The sequence below is a fragment of the Leguminivora glycinivorella genome, chromosome 6 (genome assembly GCF_023078275.1).
Source record: "Leguminivora glycinivorella isolate SPB_JAAS2020 chromosome 6, LegGlyc_1.1, whole genome shotgun sequence".
Classification (NCBI taxonomy): Eukaryota; Metazoa; Arthropoda; class Insecta; order Lepidoptera; family Tortricidae; genus Leguminivora; species Leguminivora glycinivorella.
In genome coordinates this window covers 24,089,021-24,116,744 of record NC_062976.1, presented here as the reverse complement: position 1 = coordinate 24,116,744, position 27,724 = coordinate 24,089,021, and the positions used below count along the sequence as shown (strand labels likewise).

The 27,724-nt window shown below is 39.5% G+C and overlaps 1 protein-coding gene across 3 annotated transcripts in view; it reads right to left on the bottom strand.

The window, feature by feature from the left end:
- Positions 1 to 27,724, bottom strand: part of LOC125227585 (leucine-rich repeat neuronal protein 1-like) — a 476,226-nt gene that overhangs the window by 22,182 nt on the left and 426,320 nt on the right. The gene's annotated exons all lie outside the window — the stretch shown is intronic.

The following is a 27,724-nucleotide window of genomic DNA, read 5'->3' as shown; positions in this document are numbered from 1 at the left end:
GTACTGATAATTCACGCTATTTGACGCGTGATTGTCGCTAGATATCACTTGACACATTTACTGATGTATGGACTTTCAACTCTTCCTTTATTTATTCCTCTATGGCCGAAGCGAGAATCGTTGACGCTACTATGTCGCGATCGAAGCGCCACTGCATAAGAGCGATAGGGGGAGTACCAATACGGAGGCGTGTGATAACTACGCAACGCTACGGAACGTCAACGAATGTGCTCTTGGCTAGAATCCTACATGAGATGAAAGCCGTGCAAGGTTAAAAATAGTAATAAGTAGCTTACATGAACCGGTCTTCTGCTAATAAAAGGTCTAGCTAATCAAAGAGTGATATTATATTTCTATTTTTCTAGTAAATAGCTCTTAGAAGAATATTAAAAGAGAAAATCAGAAAATATTAATTAATATTAGAGATTATTTGATTCAATCCGAAATTAACCTTAAGCCTTACAAAGCCTTATACCCTTGCCACGAACTTGACATTAAATTACATATACCTACTCGTAAAATATATATTCGCTAGCGTGTGGGTACATCGTCTACCTACAATCGCCATAAAATCTTTGTTAACATACGAGGAGTATGTACCAATGGAACACTTTAATAAGCATCACATAATATTTTGTTAATATACGTGCAGGTACCTTGCTCTATCTCCAGCTTATTGCAATTGTATAACTCTTTAACAGTCACCACGTAATAAAACACAAATGAGTCAATAATAGAGGGCGCCACTGCGCCAAATTACAGACACCCGCCATCGGCACTCAAATAGGTGCCCGCAAGTAATTGCGTAGTTTGCCACTGCGGGAGATTCAATGGAACGGGTCTACTATTCATTTTTCATCACATTTGCTGTTTAAAGGTCTCATTGCGTCTACGTGTACTGAAGCATAATGTACTATTTTATTCCCAAGGGAATAATGGATTTAGTTTTAAAAATTAATACAATCCGTACAATACTTCAGGCAAAGGATGTTTCAATCAGCCAAGGATTTTTGTTGCACAACCAAAATTTGACTATTAAGCTACAAAAGATATTGTACGGTATGAAAAATGCAATTTATTTATGTTTTAGAATTATTTCAGTGTGTTTTGCATTTATTTCGTAAAGTTAACTCAGATAAATCGTTATAATTTACAATCTGACAATATGTTCTCGACTCGCGCTTGACCGCGTGCCAGCGCGAGGCGCCCACCGTTGCCTAGCAACGGAGAGTACAACAGACCAAATTAATGAATGAAATAAATAAGTAAAAATTTAGTTCAATTATATGATTTATATGCTTTATATTCAGGATTTTCGTGTTTGTTTTCGTTCAAAAAGTGTTTGTTATCAAAAACAATGGAATTTAATGTGAATAATCTGATATAGATGAAAATACACTACTGGACTTTGCGCCGTCGTTGCGTTGAAGGTTTTGCCTTATGACTTTTTTTTGTATTTTTCTCTCAAATGTGATGAAAAACATTGTGTGTAACTCAGGAGGTATGGATATTAAATACTCGTGTCTATATTCACTCCAGCCTGCGGCTGTCGTGAATATATCAGGACACTCGTATTTAATGACCCCCTTACCTCCCTTGTTGCACAATGTACTATTAGTGTTCAATTTGTATACGGGGGTCCGTTAAAAAGATCTAACCTACCTCGGTTAGGTCATTCTTTCTAGGAGGATGACTTATAGTGCTAACACATGACCGTACGAAGACCTTCGTTTTCCATGAAAAGCATCACTTCATCACCGACCACTTGTCATAGATAACGAAGTGTCAGACGGTCTGACCCTGCCCGATCTAGTGTGAGTCACAGACACTGCAAAATATGTAAATCGTTTTAATTTTGCAAAGCACCGGCTACAAGGCTGTGTTTGTTTCGTCATTTATTTTCTTCATTAAAATAAAATTCTGGCCATGACACGGTTATCTCCACTGCAGACTGCATGCAACAAAACATATTCCATTCCAACCACAGATAACGCTATTAAGTGAACCCGCAACATTTAAAAACAATTCCATTCCACAGACAAGAAAATTCTTTTTCAACGCGGCACATGTGCGCTCCCACCGAACCCGCGATTATGTCATTTCTGGACCGCTTATAACATTAAATTAGCTCAAGCAATTGCTAGGAAATGCTGAGCAAAGATAAACCTATGCCGGGAAACCTGCCGCTTCTCATATTTATAATTCAAGACCAATTTGTTTGCAAAATTGAAACGAAGATAATTCTTAACTTTTTTAATGGGTTTGTTGGTTTAGGCCGCCATTTTGTAATCTGCGTTTTATTGTTCAACTACGGTTTTCTTGGAAAGCCTAGTTTATTAGTTTTTAGAACTTCCGGAACCAAAAATATACAAAAACGGTCCCTATTATAGAGCCATTAACATCTACAATAAAATTCCTGTTTATTTAAAAAAATCTGAAACACACAATAAATTCACAACCAATTTAAGAAATATGCTGGTCGAAAAATGTTATTACACTATATCGGAATTTATGGAGGATATTTTGTAAGTAATAACCGTGTTCTTCACCTAAGTTATGTATAACTACTACTAGCTTAGTATGTATAACGTTAAGTTCTTATTTTAAGTATTATACTGTAACCTACCTAGTTTTAAGTTTTAGGCTTTTGATAGAGTCAATCATGGCATCTTGATACGTAAACTTAGCGACTTTGGGGTTCATGGGAACTTATTAAAATGGTTTATGTCTTATTTAACATCAAGGTCACAAAGAGTGGTAGTCTGCGGACGGGAGTCATACAGCTTTGAAGCTCCCTCAGGGGTACCCCAAGGCTCACATCTAGGGCCTACACTATTTTTGGCTTTTATCAGTTTCTATTTTTCTTATCCATACATCAAAAGAAACTCCGCTCTCTTCCGACATATAAGGATCGACTAAATTTCTTTAAACTGTCTTCTTTAGTTGAGCGCCGATGGATTTTAGATCAACTCTTTCTACATAAAATTTTGAACGGAGTAATAGAATCTCCCGAACTTGTAAGTAAAATTGGATTTTCAGTTCCAAGACCAAACTGTCGCGTAGTTAACTTCCGACCTTTTGCTCTTAAAACTTATCGAACTAACCTCGGATCGCATGGCACTATACCCAGAATATGTAGGGAACATAACAAGTTGTATAAAGCCACCCAAGTAGATATATTGTCAGTAAACCAAATTAGTTTTAAGAGATTCTTGTATAAAAACGCTAGCTACATATAAGATAAGTAATATAAGCTCAAGAATATGCATGTTATATTATCCAATAGTTTTGTTAGGTCTTAGATGTAGGTATAGTATATGGAAGTATTGTCGCATCAGTCGCATGTTGTGTTCGCCTGTAATTGGATAGACACTTATTCATGGATTTTTTTAGCTCTAATCTGTATTTGTTGTAGTGTTGTATCTGTTGGTGAACCTTAAATGAATAAAATAAAAAATAAAATAAAAAAATTAAGTTTGAAACTGTTTTTGCAATACCCTACTAGGGTCCATGTTACCATAATAATTGTTATTCTGTGTACTTGGAAGCAAAATAAATATCTCTATCTCTCTCTATTTGTTCATGAGTGAAATGAACAATTAAAAAACATATTAGTACTGCTTTTTCAATAAAGCTATGCACCATTTTATTTATACACACTTCGTTTTACCCGTAAATAACCAATTAAAAGAGAAGTGATTAAAATACAAAAACAATGTAGGTAAATATTTTCCATCCATCCATTCCTCCATTTTTGATTAACTCGACTCTGATGTATGATGTATTTTTAAATGTACCGTCTTAAAACGTTAGGAAAATGCAAAAAAGGTCTGTACAAAAGACACTCCTAGAAAACTTCCAAAGAAGTTATTCGTACGGTTTCAGTTGCCAATATAAAATTATTTATGTCAACGTTAATTCCAAGAGCTAGGATTTGTGCTCATTTCCGTCGAATGTAATATCAGCCCCTCAATATATTTAATGGCACTCGATGCAGACTATTTATGAACGCGCGGCTTCACTACAACCTCATTGTGCGGACCTGCTTTCTTCGGTAAATTTTTTAATTTTTCACGAATTTCGCTATCAAGAGCACACAATGGCGGTTTACAACGGATGTTGAATATTTGATAAGTTTCTTTCCAGGGCTACCCTGAATTTGATGAAAAAGTCTTACCCAGACTTGAAATGTTACTTGACGTGTTTTATAATGTATTGTTTATTTATTTATTTTATTTAATCTTTATTGCACAAAAGAAAATCTTGCAGTACAAAAGGCGGACTTAATGCTTTAAGGCATTCTCTACCAGTCAACCTCAAGGCTAAGCAGAGAGACTGTGAGCGGTACTACAATTTCAACAGTAGAATCAAAACAAAGGAAATAAAAGAAAGCATACTAAATAAACTAAACATAAGTACACATATAATTTACAAATACATATACATACATATAACTATACATACCAAATATATATATATATATCTATATATACGAAACATGTGAAACTAAGAGTTTTTCATTCTGCTAGCAAAGAGAGCTCGTAAGGATTTTTTGAAAGCGAACTTAGTTGGGGCGCTTTTAATTTTATAAGGAAGTACGTTCCAGAGACGAGCCGCTTGCACGGTGAACGAATGTGACATGAACCCAGTACGGTGAGGAGGGATGGACAGAGACATGTTGCCAGTAGAGCGAAGTAGACGGTCGCGAGAAACTCCATAATATTGGAAAAAGGATTTGAGGTAGACCGGAGAATGTGGGTCGTTGAGCACAGAATAAAGAGTGGAAAGCAAGCGACTATTGCGTCGTTGTCGAATGGGAAGCCAGCCAAGCTGAGAACGAAAAGAGGAAACGTGATCATATTTGCGGAGGCAAAATATGAAGCGGATGCAGTTGTTAAGCAGGCGATCCAACTTATCGAGAAGTTCCCCATTTAAATCCGGATAACACACATCACCATAATCAATAATGGGCAGTATGAGAGAGTTAATTAATGCAATTTTCGTTTTGATTGGTAGGAAGTGCTTCAGTTTATTAAGAGAATGGAGTGATCCCATGACCTTACGGCTGATTTCAGTAACCTGTGCCCTCCAACTCAAGGTATTATCAAGAAGAACACCCAGGTCTTTAACATTTTCGTTAAATGGTATAGGGGATCCATTAAAGTTTACAGGAACAAGTGTGTTCAAGTCTAATTTAGCAAGCTGTTTGGAACTACCTATAACTATTGCCTGGCACTTTAACGGATTCACAAAGAGGCCAAACCTCTCAGACCACTGCTGGATATGTAGAAGGTCCAGATTAAGTTTAGCAATGCAAGCTGGAAGGTCAGACACGAGACACTGGTCGTAGAGTTGCAGGTCATCAGCATACAGATGGTACGAACAGCCAAGGTCAGGAGTGATGAAATTTATAAAAGTCGAGAAAAGAAGAGGCGATAATATGCCTCCTTGAGGCACGCCAGTCTCTAGATCACACCAATCAGATAAAGACCGCTCAACTCGGACTGCCTGTTGACGGCCCCGCAAGTAGGCAGCAAACCAGTTCAGCGCTATCTCAGAAACACTAACATGTTTCAGCAAGGCAAGGAGAATGTCATGGTCAACGGTGTTAAACGCGTTAGAGAAATCAATTAGGATAAGAACCGTGACCATTTGACTCTCCATCCCCCGCCTGACATCCTCAGTGACCTTTAGAAGCGCAGTGCTGGTGCTATGGCTTGGGCGAAAACCGGACTGCAAAGGGCTTAAAAGGTTATGCGAGTAAACGAAAACCGAAAGTTGTTTGTGAACAACCGCTTCCGCGATTTTCGAAAGAAAAGGGAGAATTGAAATGGGCCTAAAGTTACTGAGAGTAGTGGGATTACTAATTTTGGGCAGAGGTATCACGTATGCTTTACGCCAGAGAGAGGGGAATTCACCGTTGGCCAGTGAGGAGTTGATAATGTCAGTTATCACAGGAAGCACGCAGTCAAGGACAGACACGATCATGTGACGACTGACATCATCACAACCTACGGCTTTCGACTTGATGGCTTTAATTACGACCTTAATGTCAAATTCGGAGACAGGGCTGAAAGAGAATGAGTCAGTGATAGGGGAAGGCAAAGAAGAGATGTTAGAAATAGTAGTGGCCTTGATAGTGGTATCAATAGAAGGAGCAGAGGAAAAATGCCCGTTAAGATCGTTGAGAGAGAATGTGCTACTATTAAAACTGTTGGAGGGCTTTCCCAGGCCGATTGACCTCAGAAATTTCCAGACGTCGGCCATAGACGAAGAAGAAACATTGCGATGAATAAATCGTCGCTTGGCTGTACGTACCATCTGGTTGCAACGATTTCGAGCTGCTTTAAAAGCACTCCAGTTTACATCTGTGCGATCACGCTTAAAGAGCCCGAAAGCTCTGTTCCTCTTCCGCATTGCCATTCGGACATCCTCAGTGATCCAAGGGGCGGGAGGACGCCTTACTCTAACTGTGTGAACAGGCGCATATATGCTTATCAAAAAGCCCCAAAATAGCATTGTTGTCTGAAAGCTGCTTTCAAAAGGCTTCGCTTTCTTATCCAATGGCAAACCCCTATTTCTAAATCACTAGCTTGATTTAAACTTCCTTATAGATTTGAGCTCGCCGACTCCAAAAGAGCCAATACGTACAACAACGGATCACAAAGCCCTCCCACCGACACTACTAAAAGATTGCATTTTCTCTGAAGAGTATAAAGCTTTTAAGACGCTGAAGGGGCCGTGATTGTACCATTGCCTGTTAGGTAAACCCTAAGAGGATCGACTTTTGTTTACCTCGGGAAGGATACACGGGCGGGACAATCGGTAAACAACTTCGCCCCTTGAAAGGATTGCTGGATGTGAGAGAGGTATAGATGGCGTAAGTAGTCGTAAATATCAAGTTTACTTGGAGACGGACTCTTAGGCTTTGCGGTTCCAGGCAATGTAAACGCTGTACATTGTGGTTGTTTTGTAGTAAATGCTTAGAAAATTATAATCTTGCCGCAAGTGATTAGATTCAATCAACAACAAAACTACTATACTTACTACGGAAAAATACTTAAGCATAGTACGCATTGAACCAAGTTTCTCCATAAACAAACAACAAAAGCACAAAACGCCGCCAGTCACTTAATGTTCCAAAGGAGTTTTTTCGCCAACAGCGAATATTGTCGAAACTAGCAACATCATTACCGTTTCGTTTTGCATTTGTAAAAACGCCTCGACTCGGCCGGTGACATGGCAAATTACTGAAGCGTTTTCGCACGCTCATTCCTGTAATGACCGGCCAAACAAACCAATGCCGGCAAAAGTTTCAACTTAACAACTTTTCGGAAAATTCTAAAAACAAATACGGAGTTTGAATACCGCTCGTCAAGGCCGATGCGAGCGATTTTAACAATTTGCTCGCGTTCGAAACACGAAACTGAAAATGCATTTAAGGATTAATGGCGCACTATACGTTGTCTAGTCTTTTCCTGCGTTTTATTTGCGCGCGAACAAAACCAGACTAAAGGCCAAGCGGGAAAACAACGTGCTGTTTCGGCACTCGCGTTAAAACAAGAAAACGAACGATTTTCGCAAAAAGTACAGCAAAATGCAATAATGGAATCCTTCATATCCGGAATCCTGTAGAATCAGAGTAATCTGATCTATGGCCAGTGCGCTGAATAATTGCGCGATGACCGAGTAAGCTTAATTAATTATCTTTTATGAGTGCACTAGGTATATGTTGTTAATCTGTTAATAACTTGCTAAATTGTTTGCAGCTCTGGTCGCGAGCTATTTATCATGTAAATCGTGAAATGTTGCCAGTAAAAATAATTGTTTTAATACTGATGGCTTTTGTGTTTTGGCCTGTACGTAGCTATGTGACTGGCTTGTTATGCCACCGCACGAAAAGCTTTTTGATAAATTAAAAGCAAATCTTTTATAGCGTTCCGAATTCAAACATTTGGTCGTTGAAAGGTTTGTATAAAGAAGACATTCGAGTAGTTTCCCCACGTCGCTCGATACGCGGCCCTCGGCCTAAACACACGGAAAAGTGTTTTAAAACGCCCATTCGCGGAGAATGGATATGTTTGGAACGAAAAAGGTTTCGAGTACAAGGGTTAATGCGTCTTGGTGGCCAGAGGGTTTAATGCAACCCCGAGGGTGTTTAATTAAGGCGAGGGTAGTCTAAACATTTTAAAAACTACCGTTTTACCGCTAGAACACAAATTTTACGAGCGCCGGGAGTGTTAATGCGGGCACTAGCGCCGAGGAAATACATTTCGGAAATGGTACTCCATAAAGCGCAGCGCAGCTTCGCAAAAGGAAGCAACCAACGCGGTTTTCTGAAGAATCCCCCTTTTGTGGAGTCGGAACAAAAGGGAAACAAAGCGTACGCATAATCGCAGTATTCCGTGACGTATCAATATCTGTGTTTTATCAGAGTTTTAGTACGACACTCGCGGCAAATTAACCCTCCCGGAGCCGAGGTGATCCCTAATTTTCAGATACATCTCGGGAATAAATAGGGGATTAGGGGTGGCGCGTAAATAACGTCGTGTCACGCCACCGCCGCCGCCGGAGATAAGAGCGAGAATTTCGCTTCGGCAAGCGTTCGGCGAGCTACCCATTTACATTTTAAACTTGGAAAGAAACACTTTGTTATTATTGATGAAAATGCAAACACGAAAAATCGACTTAGTTACCACCAGCGGCGGCACATCGATCTGAAAGAGTTTTGGCATCCATTCACAAAGTGCATACCCATTCTCTATACTACCAAAATTTAAAACAGTTAAAGTGGTGTCATATACGCTTTCCTTGGTCTTCCCCTTTGGCTTCTTGACCCAAAACCCAAACCCCAACCCAAATAAAGGAAAAAATCAACGTCGTGTCGTATCAGGAAGTCAAAAGGAAGGCAGAAGACCGGCACTCGTGGAAGTTGCTCCACCGACAAGAGTCCAACTCTTAAATGATTGATGATGAAAGTAGTGTCAGAACAGTGGGTAGGTATAGGTAATTATTATACATGGGTAGCCTGTGTCATAACTGTCATAATAGATCATGGACCTTTACATAATAACAAATTGATATATACAAACTAAGGCTAAGCAAAAAAAATTATAGCTAGCTTATATCTAAAATAGGCCCTTGAGGTATAGTGCCAAAGAAGTGCAATATGGACGATTTAAAAGTATGCTATAATCAATGGATGCAAACACAAACACATGTCGTTCTAGAATGCAGCGGATTAATTAGCTGGTTAGCGGATTAGCCTTAGAGATAATAGTAGTTTGGCGAAAAAAAAATTAATACTTTAGTCATAAGTTTTTTGAAATAAATAAATAAGACGCCTCAAGAAAAGCTACATTACAGCGCAAGGACCATAAGTGCGTTTTCACATTATCCGATCCGATATCGGATGTCGGACCGACATCCCATACATTACAGACGCCGTCTTGGATTTTTTCTATTGAAATCCTTCTGACATCCGATATCGGATCGGATAATGTGAAAACGCACTAAGGCAGACTCAAACCGCTCATACCTTGGACCAACCTTTGTTACTGTATGAATTACCGCGTCTATTGTTCAAAAGCGCTTAGCTTTTAAACATCACTGCGTTTGCGCACATTGCGCAGTACAAAACGACATAAACATGAAAAGAGCATAAACACGGAAGAGACATGAAAAGTGAAGTTTGTAAGCTTTACCTAGGGGGTGGTATTGTTCGTGGTAACTGGTTGTTGTAGAAGATATGTTTACGAGAAAGTTATGTCTTGCTGAGTTAGTACGTAGGGATAGCATACATTTAGTGTGCACAGTTATTAGCTCTTAGGACTGGTCATTAAATCAATAATATGTGATGTTTAAGAAACGAGCAACGATAGTTGTAAAGTAGTTCACAGAACACATATTTAAAGCTCTAAAATGGAAATGGATTATATCGCGTAATATAGTGAATTTACAATACTTTGGCATACTTACATCAATACTGCAACACCGGCATTGCAGCCAAATCACTAGTTTACTGATTATTGATAATAAATTAATAAATAAGTATTATAGGACATTCTCTATAGAAATCTGTGCTCATCACAGAAATAAATGCCCTTACCGGGATTCGAACCCGGGACCGCGGCTTAGCAGGCAGGGTCACTACGCGCTAGGCCAGAAAGAATGTATACGGGTTCCCAATATCCCTACGTCTTCATCAAAGTGTAGCATGTTACTTATGTTACTGAACATCTCTCCAAACAAGAACACACAAGGCAATAACTTTAAATAAGACACATCTAATCTGAGTCGTCCTTGAAGGAAACTTAGTGAAAGCCGGCATTCAGCACCCAATAGCCAATCAGGCGCAAGCACCCACAGTTAATTTGTTGCCAAAGTCTTGTTGGGTTTGCGCCGATACAGCCCTAGCCAATTTGACAATCGTTGACGCTAGACGCCCATCGGAACGCAGTCTGACTCTGTCACGGCACTACAGAAGATAGGGCGAGCTAGCTATTAAGCGTAAGCGATTAAAATGTTGACTAGGTACCTTGTTCCGACTGGGAATGAATAACACGCCCTAATTTGTACGGATACCGCTAAACTTATTAACGCTACATGTGATGAGGTTAGCCTCAAAGGGTAACTTTGGCGTATCCGTAATGCTAAACCGCTGAGGCTGAGCCGATCGCCCGGCTTTGTACAAGTAGCTATTTTTAGAGGTGGGATTGGTGTTGGGTTGGGGAACATGTTTTAGAACATGCTGTCAAAAGTGACAGCTTTGATATAATGCATGAGCTTAAAATAACCTTGTTAACTGGCACCGTTGTAATTTGATGAAAATCGTATCCATATATTTATACCAGAGCGTATCAAGCGGTTAATACTGAGAAGGAAAATCTTGCAAGAAAGTATTAGCATCCGAAAAAATCTTAAAGAACAAGTCCGAAGTACAAATTGGACAACCCTATAAGAACCTATTCAAATCTCGGCGCGCCGTCAGAATACCAAACGGAAAAATCTTTGAAAATAGAATTTTCATAACTCTTTCCAATCACGAGCGTCGGGAAACGAATCGTCCCGAGAAAACCCGGACCGGAGCCGTTCGCGCGGAATGTGATCGGTATCTCTAAAACTGTTATCCTAGATTGGCAACAAACTGTGTTTAAGTTAAGTCACTGGCTCAAGTGACTAGACAGCCCGCGCCTTGGGAGTATCAACTTACTGGATTTGACCCGCCGACGGTCATCTCGCCACGGCTACGACCCATTCAGTCCCACTGCGAAATAGACTTCGTTAACTCACTTTTATAGCGAGAAAAATATACGCTGCTCAAGTAAAATAATTGAGGTTGGCTCCAAACTCAAATTTTGAAACTGAAACTGCTGGGTAGCAAAATGATTTACCAAGTTCAACTTAATTCAATAACGGTGCTTAGAACTCATCTAAACAGTTTAAATATTTCTTTATCAAGATAACGAATCAAAGACAAAAGAACATAGAAACAATTGGTCCATTATGACTCAATCTCGAAGCAATCTAAGTTCTAAAACTACAACGGAGAATAAAGTAAACCGACCTGACGATCCGAACGTTGAACTAGACTTAAGCTGGTATTAACGTCCAAAGTTTTAATTTTATTTATCACCGTTTGAACCGTTCTAATTGTCGACGAAGTTTCGCAAAGTTTTTACGACATTGTAGTGTCCCCGAGTATTTGTCACCTTTTTGGTTCGCGAGAGTGCTCAGGGCTAAGTCCGAGAGTCTCGAGCGTCTTGAAAGGGTCATTTCCATTTGTGCGCGTGCTGAAGTGACGCGATCTTAGAAAATAAACCGGATTTTAAGAAACAGCTCCACTTTTCTTGTATGGGTCGAGTGCCAAGTTCAAGAGTGTGCTCGTATTAACATAGGCGCTTCGGTTAATATTTATAGAAGAGAAAGCGAAAAGTGAAAAGTCTCATAGACGCGCATTTGCATATGCAATGTGCCAGAATGTTTCAAATCGTTTTACATGTCGTAAAGTTGTATGTTAAATATAAATAGCGTCATTTATTTTCCCATCATCGTGTTTATTTGTAGTCATGTCTGACCATGAATTATAATGTGGGCGAAGGAAATTTGGCATGTTTTATGTTTTCGGAATTTTTTATAACAAGCTAACTTTTTGTCGTTCTATTATATCTATTCGTAAAGAAAGGACAGGACGACCTTTTCATATTATCGTCGCTTTGACCCTCGTCTCGACAAAAAATAATAAAGTCTTCGGGCAAAACTAAGTTTCTTTACATGACAATAAATGTCTTAAAAGAATAATCTGTCATCGGTAAACTGTTAGCATAACTATGAATAATATTATAATATCGGTAAACGCGAGTAAAATAATACATTAATCATTTTATTTTAGTTTCGACGCTGCGTTTTGATGTCAGTTTTCGTAATAAAATGGTGTATTTTGTTCCTTTACAATTTTAAGGAGAAAGATGTACCTACTTACAATGATGTATTGTCTCTTACTATTCAAATAGCAAAATAGTCATTAAAAATACTCATTAAACACACAGAAAATGATTAAAATCCAAACGTTTATCAAGGGCTTATCAGAACAAACTTTTCATATACAACCTGTTTTGATTGAATTCCGTTAACTTTAAGGGAAGTTTCTTTAGATCATATAGAATTAATTTCTCTAAGAAACAAGCGTCTTAACTTTTACGGTTATCGAGTTATTAAAAAAATTAAGATAATTACTGAACACGTGTGTGACAGCCTTTACCAATTCCTAATGTTATTTGTGTTGACATGTGCCGTCAATCACTTGACACTAACTAGAATATAATTCTTAAGGTCCTAACATGAACCTAACGACGTGTCGAATTTAACGGAAAACAAAAAAAAAAACACGCTGTATACTTCAAAATTGCTCTCTACTGATGGTAGGCATTTCTTATTTGATATTTCATACCTACTAACATTATACCTAACAATGAAATCCACGCAAACTTAGAGAGCACCGATCCTCGGGTCAAAAGTTGGCCCCTAATCCATGGCAACGGCAGTTATAAATTAATCGGCAACCGTCCCTGGGCAGTCCTAGCTTATTCACGAACCAGCCAAAAGATATGGCTGGTATAACTTGATCCCTTGACCAAGAAAGGACCTTGTTTTTGTTGGAAAAATCAGCATGCTTTGTAAACCAAAGAAAATGTTAGGTAGCCACATAAACGCACTTAGAACATAATTTAAATGTTTGAATAAAAAGTCAGATGAATGTTCTGGTGCGTTGGGAATTCATTCATGTTTCGATCCTACTACTATTAACATCCTAAATTGTATCAGTGTCTTCCGTTCTCCGTTCATGTAATAAAGCATTTTCATAACCAAGTCATCGTTTCCTTTTATCAGTTTTCTTGGTTCTGATTTGGCCTTCTCATTCGAAGAGGGGATGAAAATTCTAAAATATCATTTATAATCATGTACTTAAAATCCCAAACTGGATGTCCAAGTTTTGAGGATAATGATCAAGTCCTTAAACTAAAAAGAGACCCAAAAAATTCGGAAAACCAGATTCTCCTAGAAGCTGTTAGGTGTAAACTACCTTTGCATGTTATGATTCTGTCAATAGCACTTATAATAAACACGGTGTGTGTTCTACTGACTGCGCCAGTGAAAGAGAGAAAAGAATGACTTAAAACAGACCCTTTAGCACAACTTGCTTTGTCGCGCGCGAGTCTATATGTAGTGTGAGTGCAATACCTCACACACACTGCTCCACCTCACCCTATATATATATATATATATATATATATATACATACATCAAGCGCGACTTAAAGTATGGACTCGCGCGCGACAAGGCAAGTTGTTCTAGAAGGGCAGTGTTACAACGTTCGATATTGTTACACTGGAGTTACAACCCGCGGATATCTTTGCGAACGTGAGCCCTGTAATTGTGACAAATGCCTTACGCCAGCCGGCGATAATGGCCGAAGAAATCCGTTCATAAAGAACCTTCGGGAAGGATTGCCGTGAAAAAGCACCCTTTGGACTGGAATCGTTTTTGCACTTGAGAAATGAAGTTGAGCCACTTTGGTGAATTACGTTGGCGTTGTTAGTGGACAACGCACTTCTTTAAATGTTATTTAATGTATTATATATAAGGTGCTAACAAATTAGTCACGGATATTTTAAGGGACGTTAATTAACATCAAAACAATGAACTTTCACTAGAAATTACTGAAAAAAATCATGATTTTTTTTGTTTTCATACCCTTAACAAAAAAAAAATATTTTAATTTATTTTCTAAATAACCATCCTCTGTAATGTAATTGCCTGTCAGGATGTTTAACAGTGTCTCTCATGTCACGTTAACAGTGTCTAGAGAGGTCTCATTTAATAATTTTATTAACGGGGTGTTTTAACATAGCATATTTGTTTCCTAGTTTTCTCTAAAAAAACATAACAAAACCTATGATGTTTCATACATAAATATACTCCAGGAGCGGAGTACTATCAGCCGTAAAAATATCCGTGACTAATTTGTTAGCACCTTATATAGTTTATGCAACAACTGTTTCAATATAACAAATAATTTGGAAATAGTGCCCTCTTTCGGCACCATGTCCGCTTCAGGCCACCATCCCCTACCTATTATATGATGAACAGACGTTGCGTAAGTACCTACCTAACTACGCCGTAAAAAATTTTGTGGAACTACTGAACTCATATATTTTCTTGTGAGGAATCTTGAGGAGAATATAGGAAGAAATCGTTTTTGTAGGTTAATTATATGCTTATCCGTTTAAACCGGTAAATTTGGATTTGAAATAATAATTCTAAATACACAAATCGTTAAACAGACGCTGCCCGAAGGCACAATTGCAGCGGACGCGTGTTTAAATCAATACCAGCAAACAATTGCAGCATTTGTAAGTAAATATTACTCAGCAAATGAGTGTTTATGCTCACCGTGTATTCATATCCTTACAAAGAGTCGAACAACAAATACAATAATTGTGCTATATTCAATTTATTGATAACATAAAAGATTAAACATACCATTACGCGTACATAAAAGATTAAACATACCATTAAGCGTACCACAGAATATGTAATAGTACAAGTACAGAAGGCTCACTCTTTTGATGTTCACAAAATGTCGCCATTCTAAATTTTTACCTGCATGAACAAACGAACCGCACGCAAGCAGCTCGTCACCGCTGAATGGTCCGCGAACTCCAGCTACCAGCTAGGCCACCGACATGTACTTGTAGCGCAGCGATAGAATCGCGGAGTGAGCCTCCCCTGCCAGTACCGGGAAATTGGCGAACACGAAGAGAGGCCTACACCCAGAAGTTGGTGGACTGAAGAATAATTATGATGATTTTTCTAGAGACAAACTTGTTTGACCAGCTATAAAGGCCGGCTGTTTCTCATATTAACTAACTAGGGCAACACAGTTCGCCTCGCTGTATGCTTGTAGCAACATCGCAGTATTTTAGCAGCTGGGGCGAGCACGGGCGATTATCGCTCGTATCTGTTAATTACAATTCCAATCGGTTTTATGTCAGAATTACAGAATTCGGCATAAATGATCGCGAATTTGGGGCGCAACAAGAATTTAACATAAAATACGTTAGATTAAACACATAAGTATTAGGTATGAAGACATATGTAACTCCGTATAGACAGATAAAGTCTAAGAAAAAAAACGTACCTTAAAACCATACAGAAAAAGGTACGGTGACCTAGATGGCGATACACCTTTGGGGGACTCTCGGCTAGATGGCGCTAATATTAATATTTGACGTTTTAACACATATCAAGCTAAGAATATGGTCCAAATTGTCAAATATGAGGCTCAAAAGTTTTAAACTTGTGTCGAGAGATGACTGTCTATGCACTGGAATTACACATTTTACTTTGACAGTAACTCTCTATAATACTCGATCCTCTTCGGTATGAAAAAGGTAGAAAAGAATTTAAAAAAGTATGGTCCTGCCTCGCCTGACGTTACCTATTAAAAAGATATGCTTGTGATATTTCTACCTATTGAACGTAAACAGTGCTTAAATATAAAATTCTTCTCGAATCTGCATTGTGAGTGTTTTAGCATAATCATCCGAATAATCTATGCTAATTCTGCACTAACTTGGTAATCGGCAGAGTGTGAAAATGTCACCTCAACGCTGTTTTGTTATGTAGCTGGATAGCGTCAGTTCTACTTTATGTTGTCACTAATTTTCCATTGTATACCACTGAGACCTTACCTTACCTTAGTAGACCTTTACCTTCACCCAATCATAGCCCCTCCTGATCTATTTATACAAGGCGCAACAATCAAGATTCCGAAAATTAAATTCCAAACTAATGATTAGTTCCGGCCCTCAGCTAATCAAATTGGTTACTTATAATATTAATCACGTTTAGATTGCCTTCAAAGGGCCCCGGTGTCGTCAAGTATTCACAAATTAACCCGGTACAGGCGGACGCCGAAGCTTTACGGATGAAAGTCGAGCTTTGCCCCGCTATACTTTATATAAACCGTGTAAATATTTTTAAAGAGTATTCGTGTAAAAACATAGATGCCGTTGTAACGTTGCGTAAGTTTTACGAAGAAGGCCGAGCTCCGCGTAGGGCCGAAAGCCAAAATCCGATGCGTGACACGAGAGGCGTGCTGGTGGGCGGCTAAGTTGGAGCTTAAACACGTACGTGCGAAGACAGCAGACTGTGGTATTAAGCGTACTTTAATATATAGGTTACACAAAATAATGTCAAATGCTTATCTCTAGTTCTTTTACCATAAATTTATTAAGGTAATAAAACTTAAATAACAAATAAATAACAAGCTTACTCTAAAAAAAAAACAACTTAAAATTAAATTAAAAACTAAAATATATCTAAATAGGGCCCCCGCGGCATTGTGCCAAAGATGCTGGCAGCATTCCCTCGCTTTATAGCAATGTTTATGCGTTGCGATAGAAAGCTGCCAGCCCTCTGGTCACCGGTAGTTTCTATGAGCTTTGCGCTCAGCTCTTTCAAAAGTACATGGGCGCTTGGACCCCATGGCCCTATTCGACCCTAGTCTCGACACCAACTGCCATAAAGTGGTATTGGTGTCCGAGACCCCGATATTTTGCCAGTTCTTTTTGGTACAACTCCCTGCAGTTATTTAGAACTTCAAGCGTTTTGTTAACACTTGTGTCGAAGGTTGTACATGCGCCGATTTTAATAGGTTTACTTGCGAGCGAAATTATTTATTTGTGATCTAATTACGCGTGTGTGAGAATGTGGTGACTTGATTTAAAATTCAATTTGAAGTTAGCCTGTTTATCTAAACCAAAGACCTATATAACTTCGTAAAGACCGATAAAGTCTAAGAAAAAAACGTACCCCAAAACCATACAGAAAAAGGTACGGTGAGCTAGATGGCGATACACCTTTGGGGTACGCTCGGCTAGATGGCGCTAATATTAATATTTGACATTTTAAAACATATCAAGTTAAGAATATGAGCCAAATTGTCAAAACTGAGGTTCAAAAGTTTTAAGCTTGTGTCGAGAGATGGCAGTCTATGCACTTTGATTACACATTTTACTTTGACAGTCATTCTCTATAATACTCTATCCTCTTTGTCTAAACATAAGATCACCGCCTTCATTTGCATTGAAAATTATTTATTCATGAAAACTATTAAACGGATCTATAATCTATCGTGTAAGTAGGTAACGTGTGAATAAAAAAAACAAAACATGTAGGAATTTTGTCAAAAAAATGCTGTCCTCGGTCACTCGTTAAAACGTAGGTAGTATTAGATAAACATAGTATACATACATATAGTACCTAGTTGAATTTATACTCATTTAATTCTGACAAATGATACCAACATTCATATCAATTATATTGTTAAAAAGTTGAAGCTAGTTTTTAGTCCTTAAAATCTCTCGAGTAACGTAAAAGTTCATTGAACAGTTTAAATCTACCGAATTTATCACTGTCCAATGGCGCTGAAAAATTGAATTATTCTGAATTTATTTTACCAAATTAGTCTGACGAAGGAATCCCTGGATTTTCTGTTCGTTGCTAAAGCCGCTAAAGGATTTAAAAAATAAACCAATTTAAGACTACGTCTATCTTTGTCGCTAGCACGTTTTCAATAAATTGCCAACACTTACTTAAATATAAGGAGCGTTTTCACCAAACATGTATTGGCAAAATGCCAAATAAGTCAGAACTTACTTGTCCCAGAGTTTAAAGGAACTTCACCAAGTTCTTATGAAATTGCTTTGTTTCGGTTGACATTCACGAAATAATAACCTATCGAAACTTCTTTTATTTTAGTTTATATTTTCATATTTTGTGCTAAAACGGTTGCCTTAAGTAAACCCTGCTTGAATTACAAATTATTTCCATGACAGGTATTATATTTTTCCCCTCACTAGCCTTGAAACACGTGTTTTGTCCTTTAATACCAGTGGGTAAAAACGCATTTTATCCACTAGTGGGTAAAGTAATTTGACCTTGAATAAAGTCAAATTAACTGCTTTAAAATTGACAAAAGTAGTTGAATCTAGTAATTAAGATGATTTACCACCCGTGGAACTACTGGAAGCAGTGATAAACGCATTTTCTTGCGTTGTAGTTTCCTCGCTATAGTGAGGGGAAAAGTTTTGTGTTACACTCGGGTGCAAATGTATTTTACTTCTCGTGTGTTAAAAAACTCGCAAGTTCAGGATTCTATTCTCGAACCACTCGCTTCGCTCGTGGTTCAACTATAAAATCCTTTCACTTGCTCGTTTTTCAATTCCACACTCGGCGTTAAAATACAACTTTGCCCCCTTGTATAACAAATAACTATAACATAATTATATTGCATAATTATTTGTTGTCTTGGCCTTATTATTAAAAAAGCCCTGTATACTTATTTGTTGATAAAATCTCCAAAACATACCAGAATTAAATACATCCGTGCAACAATTTGAATAAATTAGGTTGGTCGCCGTTGTCGGTACAAAAACGCCACCCAGCAGCATACCCGTGTACGTAAGCTTTACAGTTTCATGTTCTACGCTTTTAGAGTGTTTGTTATACGAAAAGCTACGCTCATGCTTGCAGCCTTTATAATTTATAGTGGTTCATGTAGTGGCCTTTAGTGAAGTTGTCGCACACTGGCCACTGTCACATAATAATTATTGCTTAAAAAACTTAATCATATCACAAGATTTGTTTTTTTTTCAGGTTTACAAGCTTTGGTATCAGATAGGTGATGATGATGATGAAACTATATTAAAACCTTTATTAAATATTTTGTAAATTAACTTCTTTCTTTTTTATCATGAACCGCAACCGCATCAAAAAAGTAATATTCCACAAACTTCCCAAGATTTCGGCGATGTTCACCATGTTAATATAAAAGAATAAGGAAGCAAAATTTCCGCGCTCCCTGTTATGATGTAGGCTTGTGTCGTTCACGAACTATGAACTGTTAGGAATAAAATCCCATCAATGACCGAAATGAACTGAATCTTTCCATGCTCTGAGAATCGGTCTTTGCTCATTTAGTTCAGTACAGGATCGGCGAACGCGAGCGGTTTGGATCGAGAACGAATGTGTGACTGCGCCGACCGAGAGCGAGAGCTACTTAGCAGAGCAACAAAAAAAAAGTCAAGTTTTCATATTAAACTTCGGTTACTTACAACCTTTCGGCCCGGAATGTTACTATCTGTGGACTATTCGTATCATTTTGACACTATTCGGTCCCATTCGTTCTGATCTTTCCGACCGCAATGGTCGCTGGTCTAGCTGAACTAAACGAGCAAAAGACCTAAAAGAGCGAACTAGTTCGTGAGAGCGACTGAACGAGATCGGAGCGCTCCGATCAACGAACGAAACGGCACAAGCCTATTATGATGCGGATTTTTAAAAACACTTGACGCGCCTGGGGGAAATCAGCAAGGCGGATTCAAGATGGCTACGCGAGCTTGGGCGAGGCCATTTTTGGGCGAGTCCAATTCTCGGAAATCAGTACAGATGGTGTTTTTTTACGCACTAGTGCGAGAAGTGGTTTATTATTTGTCAGGTCGAAACTTCGAAGGGCGATCTGAACTGAAAAACGTCGCACGATACACGTGCGAAAAGGAAATTCGTAACTCGTGTCGATTTAAAACGCTCCCTTCGGTCGTGTTTGGATTCGAACTTCCTTTTTTACGCACTTGTATCGTAATGTAATATTTCAATCTGTACTATTCTATAACTCCCGCCCTGTCTGCGTGCTATTGCACATTTAGCGTGATGAAAACTAACTGGTCTAACTAAACCATAGATAAGTCTAGAAGTCGCGGCTTCGCTTAGTGCTTTGAGAATAGGTACTCGTACACATGCTGCAATATGCAGGAGTCAGCGCAAAGGATATTAATGTGTAGTGCATTGCAATAAAGCATGCAGAAGCTGCATGGGCAACTTGGTAAGTGCCCGGAACGCGTGAGCCGAAAGTTAGGGACTGGGGGGTTACCATGACGTACTAAAAGACGTTCAGTTTAGGTTGAGAGAAAGGGACACAGCTATAGCAGTTACATAGCTCCGTCCCTCTCTCTCAACCTAAACTGAACGGCTTTAGCACGTCATGGTAACCCCCCTGATTATCCTGTGCCTAGGCTTTTGTTTAGATATGCTTTAGACTAGCTCTTTGGGTTATAACTTTTTGTTAGTAGTACATTACGATACAAGTGCGGAAAAGAGTTCCCTCGAAAGTTCCTTCACAACTAGTGGTGATAAATTAAAACACAACTGAAAGAAGTTCTCTCTTCGTACGTGTATCGCACGGCGTTTTTCAGTAGGTACATAATTATGGCCGATTGAAGTTTCGACCTGACAAGAAAAGAACCACTTCACGCACTAGTGCGGATGAAAAGCCATATCTGTACCAACTGATTTTGTATAAGTAGGATTCGATACTGTTGAAAACTGTTCGTAAAATTGTAATATTATCTACTAACGTATGGTGGAGGACGGTTCAAGACCATCATCCTCCTTGCGTTATCCCGGCATTTGCCACGGCTCTTGGGAGCCTGGGGTCCGCTTTGACAACCAATCCCAAGATTTTGTGTAGGCACTAGTTTTACGAAAGCGACTACCATCTGACCTCCCAACCCGAAGGGTAACTAGGCCTTACTGGGATTAGTCCGGTTTCCTCACGAAGTTTTCCTTCACCGAAAAGCGACTGGCAAATATCAAATGTCATTTCGTATATAAGTTCCGAAAAACTCATTGGTACGAGCCGGGGTTGGAATTCGAACCCGCGACCTTCAGACTGAAAGTCGCACGCTCTTACCGCTAGGCCACCAGCGCTTTGGTTCAAGACTATGGGCATATAAATTTGTCAAAGGCTAAAAATCTCACCTTCAATATCTTAGTAGAAACGTATACATTTTGTAAGTGCACCCATGTGTAGTGAAAACGGGTTACATATTAACTTAGCATTGCCAAAATAGTGCCCCTTTCACCTAGTACGTGTGTATGAAAATTTGAGCGCGCATTTGTTTCCCCGAAGTGATTGTACCTTGTTTTTATGGCTCGTTGAAATTTACAATGCAAGTTGGTGCGTTACGAACTAGTCAGTTTACTGCAGTTGCGGAACAAGGAGAGCTAATGCTTGTCCGTTGGCTAAGGGTACAGCCTGAGTGGTCGCTCGGAGCGGAGCGTACGGCGGGGCGAGAAGCGGCGTCGACTCAGGACACATGTAGGTATGTTCAATGTCAAGTGTCAAAAAATATCTAGTAAATAATTGCCCATAGGAGCAGCAGAGAGGGGTCAACTTCGTATGGAAAGTTGGAAATCTATAATAATTGGACCTGACTTTGCTGGCCCTGAAGGTGCCATTCAGTACCTATAGCGTAAAATTAGAATTAATTTAAACAATTAACTTTGCATGCTTAGTTATTATAGCTAATAATGATGATTTAAAAAATGCATGATATTATGTATAACTTGACACAACTTGTACCTACTCAGTAATCAATCAAGAGCAAACATAACTGCCAACAAACTGTTTTGCAGTTTGGCGGTATTTTGTAAACTGTAATATCAATGTAACTATTGTGTCTGAAGAAAATAAATAAATAAAAAAAATGCTTGGCATGCACGACGGATGCCCCGCCCTGCTGAACACCCAATATGAGCGTGTACTCAAGCCTTACAGTAAGGCTGCGGTTTACAGGCAAGCGAAAAATATAATCTAGGCAGTTATAGGGACGGCGTACTGTGGAGAATGACCACAATTGGGCCCATGGTGTTCCCCCCATGAACAGTCAAGTTGTATGACCGGAGTGGTTTAGTGGGTATTCTCCTCCCGCGCTCCTCACTCGGAGGAGCAGCAGGTTGATGGAGCGAGTCCCACATATCCCCCGTAAGACCTTGGCCCCTTTGAAGGCTAAACGCATTCCACTTCGAAAAAAAAAAGGTCTGGCGTGGCAAGTGTCATAATATTCATCTTACTGAAATTGCAAGAGCTAGGTTCTCAGAAAGATTCGATACAGTCAGTAGTAACTTTGATAAGAAATTTTGCTTCAACCATAAAAAAGAGGGTTAAACAAACCAGTGGTTGATAGCATGTACCGTATATGGAATCCGTAATCCATCAAAAGGCATTATCACTAAATCGAAATGCTGAAGTTCTCTAATAAAGGGCAACGTCCAATTCATCACCCTACGTTTAATCAACATCGAAATCCCCGACACGTGGTTAGCAAACATATCGCTAACAAGAATGGAACTTTGACCCGCACCTTTTCGCCAGAGGTAGGCTTGTATAGTACATGTACTAATAATATAAACACTAGTCCGAACGATTCCCAAATGATTCTGCTCTCTAGTAAATTTAGTACACTCACGAGCGCAACTGAATGGGAGCGAAGAGCTGAGGAGTGAGAATGACTAAATGACAGCAAAGCGATCCGCGTAATCCGGCGCCAACTGAACTAGAACCGACTGACTCGGACCGAGAGCGCGTGCAAACGGCCGATCAGCTCTCGGCTAGTATGAGCGAGCGTTACTGCAGGCATATGCTTAATTTGTCTCTCGCTCTCTCGGTGTACTACTGCACTAAATGTTTTAAAAGAACGAACTAGTACACTTCGGAGATTGTACTAGTTGGGAGCGATCTTTTCAGTGAACGAGCAGGCACAACTCTAGCCAGAGGTCGTGGCTCACCGGCCTCACCGCGGCCGAAGGGCCTAATCTCTGGGTTGGCACTAAGCTGCCCATTAGATTGGTTAGTAGTGATGGTAAATCACGTCTGTTGTGTCTGTTCTAAAAGGCCTCACTAAGTTTTTGAGACTTTTATTAATTTTGAAGGAACTTCAGGCCTTTTTTTATAGGGAATTTAGCTCTAAAGAATACTATCATGTTTTGCAAATACTTTTTAAACTTTTTGGGTTAGAAATTCGTCTGAGTAAGAGATTGCTTGATGACCTCGATACAACAAATCATGATGCGTGGTGGTGGAAAGTACAGGCCGCTGCAAATCATGGATTATTGATGCAAAAATAAAACTCGTACATGCCACCCCTATTTTATTCACGGCTTTTGAAAAAAGCTGCAACTTTTTTGATGAAGCCTGTTCAGTTAGATTATGTTAGATTTTCAAAATATTTAAAAATTGTTGAATCTCATAAGATTCCAAAGATTTTAAAGTGCAAACAGGTCAGGCAAACGGGCAGATAGGTCGCCTGATGATACGCGATCACTGCTACCCATGGACACCCAAAACACCAGAAGAGTTGGAGGTGCATTACCGGCCTTTAAGATAGGTTTACAACCTTTTCTTGAAGGTTAAAAATTTGAGTATATTTACTTATTTAAATTCAGACTCAAAAGTCTCAAGTTCACCACTGGTTACCCGCAGGGTACCCCTATTTGTCATCTAGTGCTAATGCCTCACCTATAGCTTAAGTTCGAGATTACGTACTAGTATCAGTTTACCGAAGTTTCGGCTTATGTTGAAATTTGTAAGTTTGTTCAGTAAGTGCTGTTACTGGCATGCTATGGATTTGATGTTAATGCGTTGTTCAGCTAGTATTTTTTTGTTTCTTCTTCTTCAACCTAGCGTTTTCCCGGCCTAGCGCCAGGGTCCGCTTTCCTGCTCAGGCCCGGTCTTCGGCATCCTGAGGTGAGAGATTGTTCTCTTCCATGTCCGCTGTCACGACGTCCAGCCAGCGCTTCTTAGGCCTACCGCCGCTATTTAAAAAAAATCTAAATAGTGACAATTGTCGCCTGGCAGTGACTCTTCGCTGTTCATTGACATGAATGAACATGAATATATTGACGCAGAGTATAGTCTGACCAAGAAGAGCAAAAATTAAAAAGTGGCATCATTGTAGTGTCATCCCTTTCAAATCAATATGTGTAAGAAGAACGACACTACGATGTTGCCACTTTTTAATTTCTACTCTTTTTGGTCAGACAGGTCAGACTGTAACAATGTTACCTTATCAACCTAGCAATAGGTACAACTTGTCAGTGTCAATGTGGTGAAATACCCCACTGTTAGTTTTCCCTTCGTTCGGGCAAGTTCGGGTGACTCACGTTCGAACGATGCGGGTCCGCGATTGTGACATTTCGTTTTTAACCCCCGACGCAAAAACGAAGGGGTGTTATAAGTTTGACGTGTCTGTCTGTGTGTTTGTCTGTCTGTCTGTCTGTCTGTCTGTGTGTGTGTCTGTCTGTGGCATCGTAGCTCCCGAACGGATGAACCGATTTAGATTTAGTTTTTAGGGTTCCGTACCTCAAAAGGAAAAAACGGAACCCTTATAGGATCACTTTGTTGTCCGTCTGTCCGTCCGTCCGTCCGTCTGTCAAGACCCTTTTTCTCAGGAACGCGTGGAGGTATGAAGCTGAAATTTATATCAATTACTCAGGTCTACTGTCCCTTGAAGCTGTGAAAAAATCAAACTTCTAAGCCAACGCAATCAAAAGATACAGCCGTTTATGCCGCAAATTTTCGACACTTGCAAGGGAATCAAAACCTACAGGGTGCTTCCCGTGAACTCAGAATCTTGAAATTTGGTACGAAGCAACGTCTTATAGCATAGATAAAGGAAAAATTACGAAAACCATAAATTATTAGTTACATCACATAATATATTTTTTTTTAATAATTGTAAACCTTGCAGGTTTGTACGGAACCCTCGGTGCGCGAGTCCGACTCGCACTTGGCCGGTTTTTTTTTATCTGAAAGCTGAGTTAGTCGGCAGTGTTCTTAGCCATGTTTCATGAAAATAGGTCTACTATGTCGCGGTCGGGGGTTTTAGCAAAATTTTAATTTTGTGGTTAGGTTATCTACGACAGGTCTAGAAAAATTAAGTGTCTAAATGAATCGTTTCAAACCCAGGCCAATAGTGTGAGTCATCTTTATAATATTGTGTTTCCAAAAATTTATGTAAGGTACAGCGGGGAAAATCTCGACTGGGGGGCAAATGTTAATGGTCCATTTTTTCCATGTTTTACAATGTTTGCATTATTAAATAGAGTTTCCACCGGTTATATATGGTAGGCGTGTTTAGTGGATACATGTAGAATTTAACATCATAGTGTAATAATGGAAAAAATGGATTAGTTACAATTGCCCAGTCGAGATTTGCTCCGCTGTACCTTATCAAGTTATTGGATCACACGCAAATGTATACAGCATTCCTGTCCAGTGTCAGAATCAAACATAACTAACTAACCGGCACAATATACCGGAATGTTTTCATAAGCCATCCATTAATTCTCTCTCTTCTAATAAAATTACTCGTCAAACCATTAATTAATCAGCCTCTGTCAACACTCCACAAAAACATGGCGAATCAATTTGCAATTAACGCGCCATCGAAAAAGCGTAAGGTATTAGTTCCCGATATTTTTGTTGGTTTTTGTTCCCTTGGCGCTCTTTTGCTGAAAATATTCCGATTGCCTCTCTTGTTTTTTCTACCCTCCCATATTCTATATGGGTCATGACTCTTGCTGATCAACTTTTACTATGGATGACAGAGACAGAGGAGAACGCTCGAAAGACTGTGTATGGCTGGAGTGGACGCCCGGAGCGGAGCGTTCGGCGTGCAGCGTCTATGCAGCATCGACTCAGGACACTTCTATAAGCTTCAATTGTTTGACATGCACGCCGCACGCCCTGCCCCGCAGCATGCTCAATATTAGCGTGAACTCAGGCCGAACAGTTTGATTGTTTCATACAGTTTTACCGATCAGATGTGAGTGGACCTAAATGACCTACAATTTTTCAAGTAACAAGACTAACAATGTAGGTACTTCCCAAAAAATTGTCAAAGATTCTGTATAAAATTAAAATGTTGATTAAAAACCCCGACATAGTGGAAACATGGCTAAGAACACTCCCGACTAATTCAGCTTTCAAACAAAAAAAACTAAATCAAAATCGGTTAATCCCTTCAGAAGCTACGATGCCACAGACAGACACACACACAGACAGACAGACAGACAAACAGACAGACAGACACCGTCGTTTTTGCGTCGGGGATTAAAAATACAGAGGTTTCTGATTACACAAGAGTTCAGGGCCAGGACCATATTCACGACAGGTCTAATAGACTTCTGGTTATTCCCGAAGTTCGCTAAGTGAAGTGAGCGGCAGGTCGCGCCTCATTGAGCGGCACTCAACGCTTGTTTCACGGCGTTCGATTTCGCCCCAGTTCGAACTGAAATGGCGCTCTTTTGTTGTTAGGCGTCCTGGTTCGCGTTTAGCGATATTAGTACTTGGAATCGTGAGGAACGAACTATGTTGGTGAAATGCTTTCAGGTGATGTCTTTCTGCTTTCATGTTTGGTAGCGACGAGACACAAGCACAAATTCTCGGTCAAAAACGAGCGAGAGGCCCGTTTGTTCTTGGTTTGCCTGCCACGTATCCAGAAATGAAATGAAATGAAATGAAATATTTATTTTCCAAGTAAGCATATTACAATGCGCTTATGAACGTCAAATAAAACTACGCCGGCTCTAACCCTACGCCTCAGCCTCGAGAAGATTTCAGTCCCCCCTCAGTTGGCGGGGGGAATCCACTATGAGACCGGCAAGAAACTCGGCGGGCCACTTCTTTTCAAAACATTACATCTTATAATTAACATGCATTAAAAACAAGGTACAATTTATAAGCAAAAATATTCATAAAAAAAAATTACACACTAGAAAGTGAAGATGCAATAAAGCCGTGCATACATACTTTTGGCTCTTTGTTCGGATCTATATTTAATGTCTTGATATCTCTCAGTACACATAGGATCGTTTCGTTTGCGTCTTGTAATCCCGAGGATTGCGCGATACATTTACTAAATTGTCTCCATGAAGACGCAATCATTTAAACGATTCAAGTTTCTATGGACGCTGTGGTTTGGATTAGCGTCGGGGGTTTTGAGTGGGTGAAGTTTGCAAAGTGCAGTGGGAGATTCATTTACTTGATGACGGTAAAAGACGGTAGGTATTGCATTGCAGACCCTTTAGCACAACATGCCTTGTCGCGCGCGACCTGATGTATGGACTCGCGCGCGACAAGGCAAGTTGTGCTATAGGGGCTGGTATGCAAAACAGGGCGGATGAAACGCGTAACAAAAGTGTCTCTCAACTTTGTTTTTTTTTTCAGAGTTCTATGTGTCTGTGGTCGTTTGAAATGGTGCCTATTGCCTACTGGTAGATACTATACTATGTCAAACAAGTCTGTCAGTAAATAAGAACA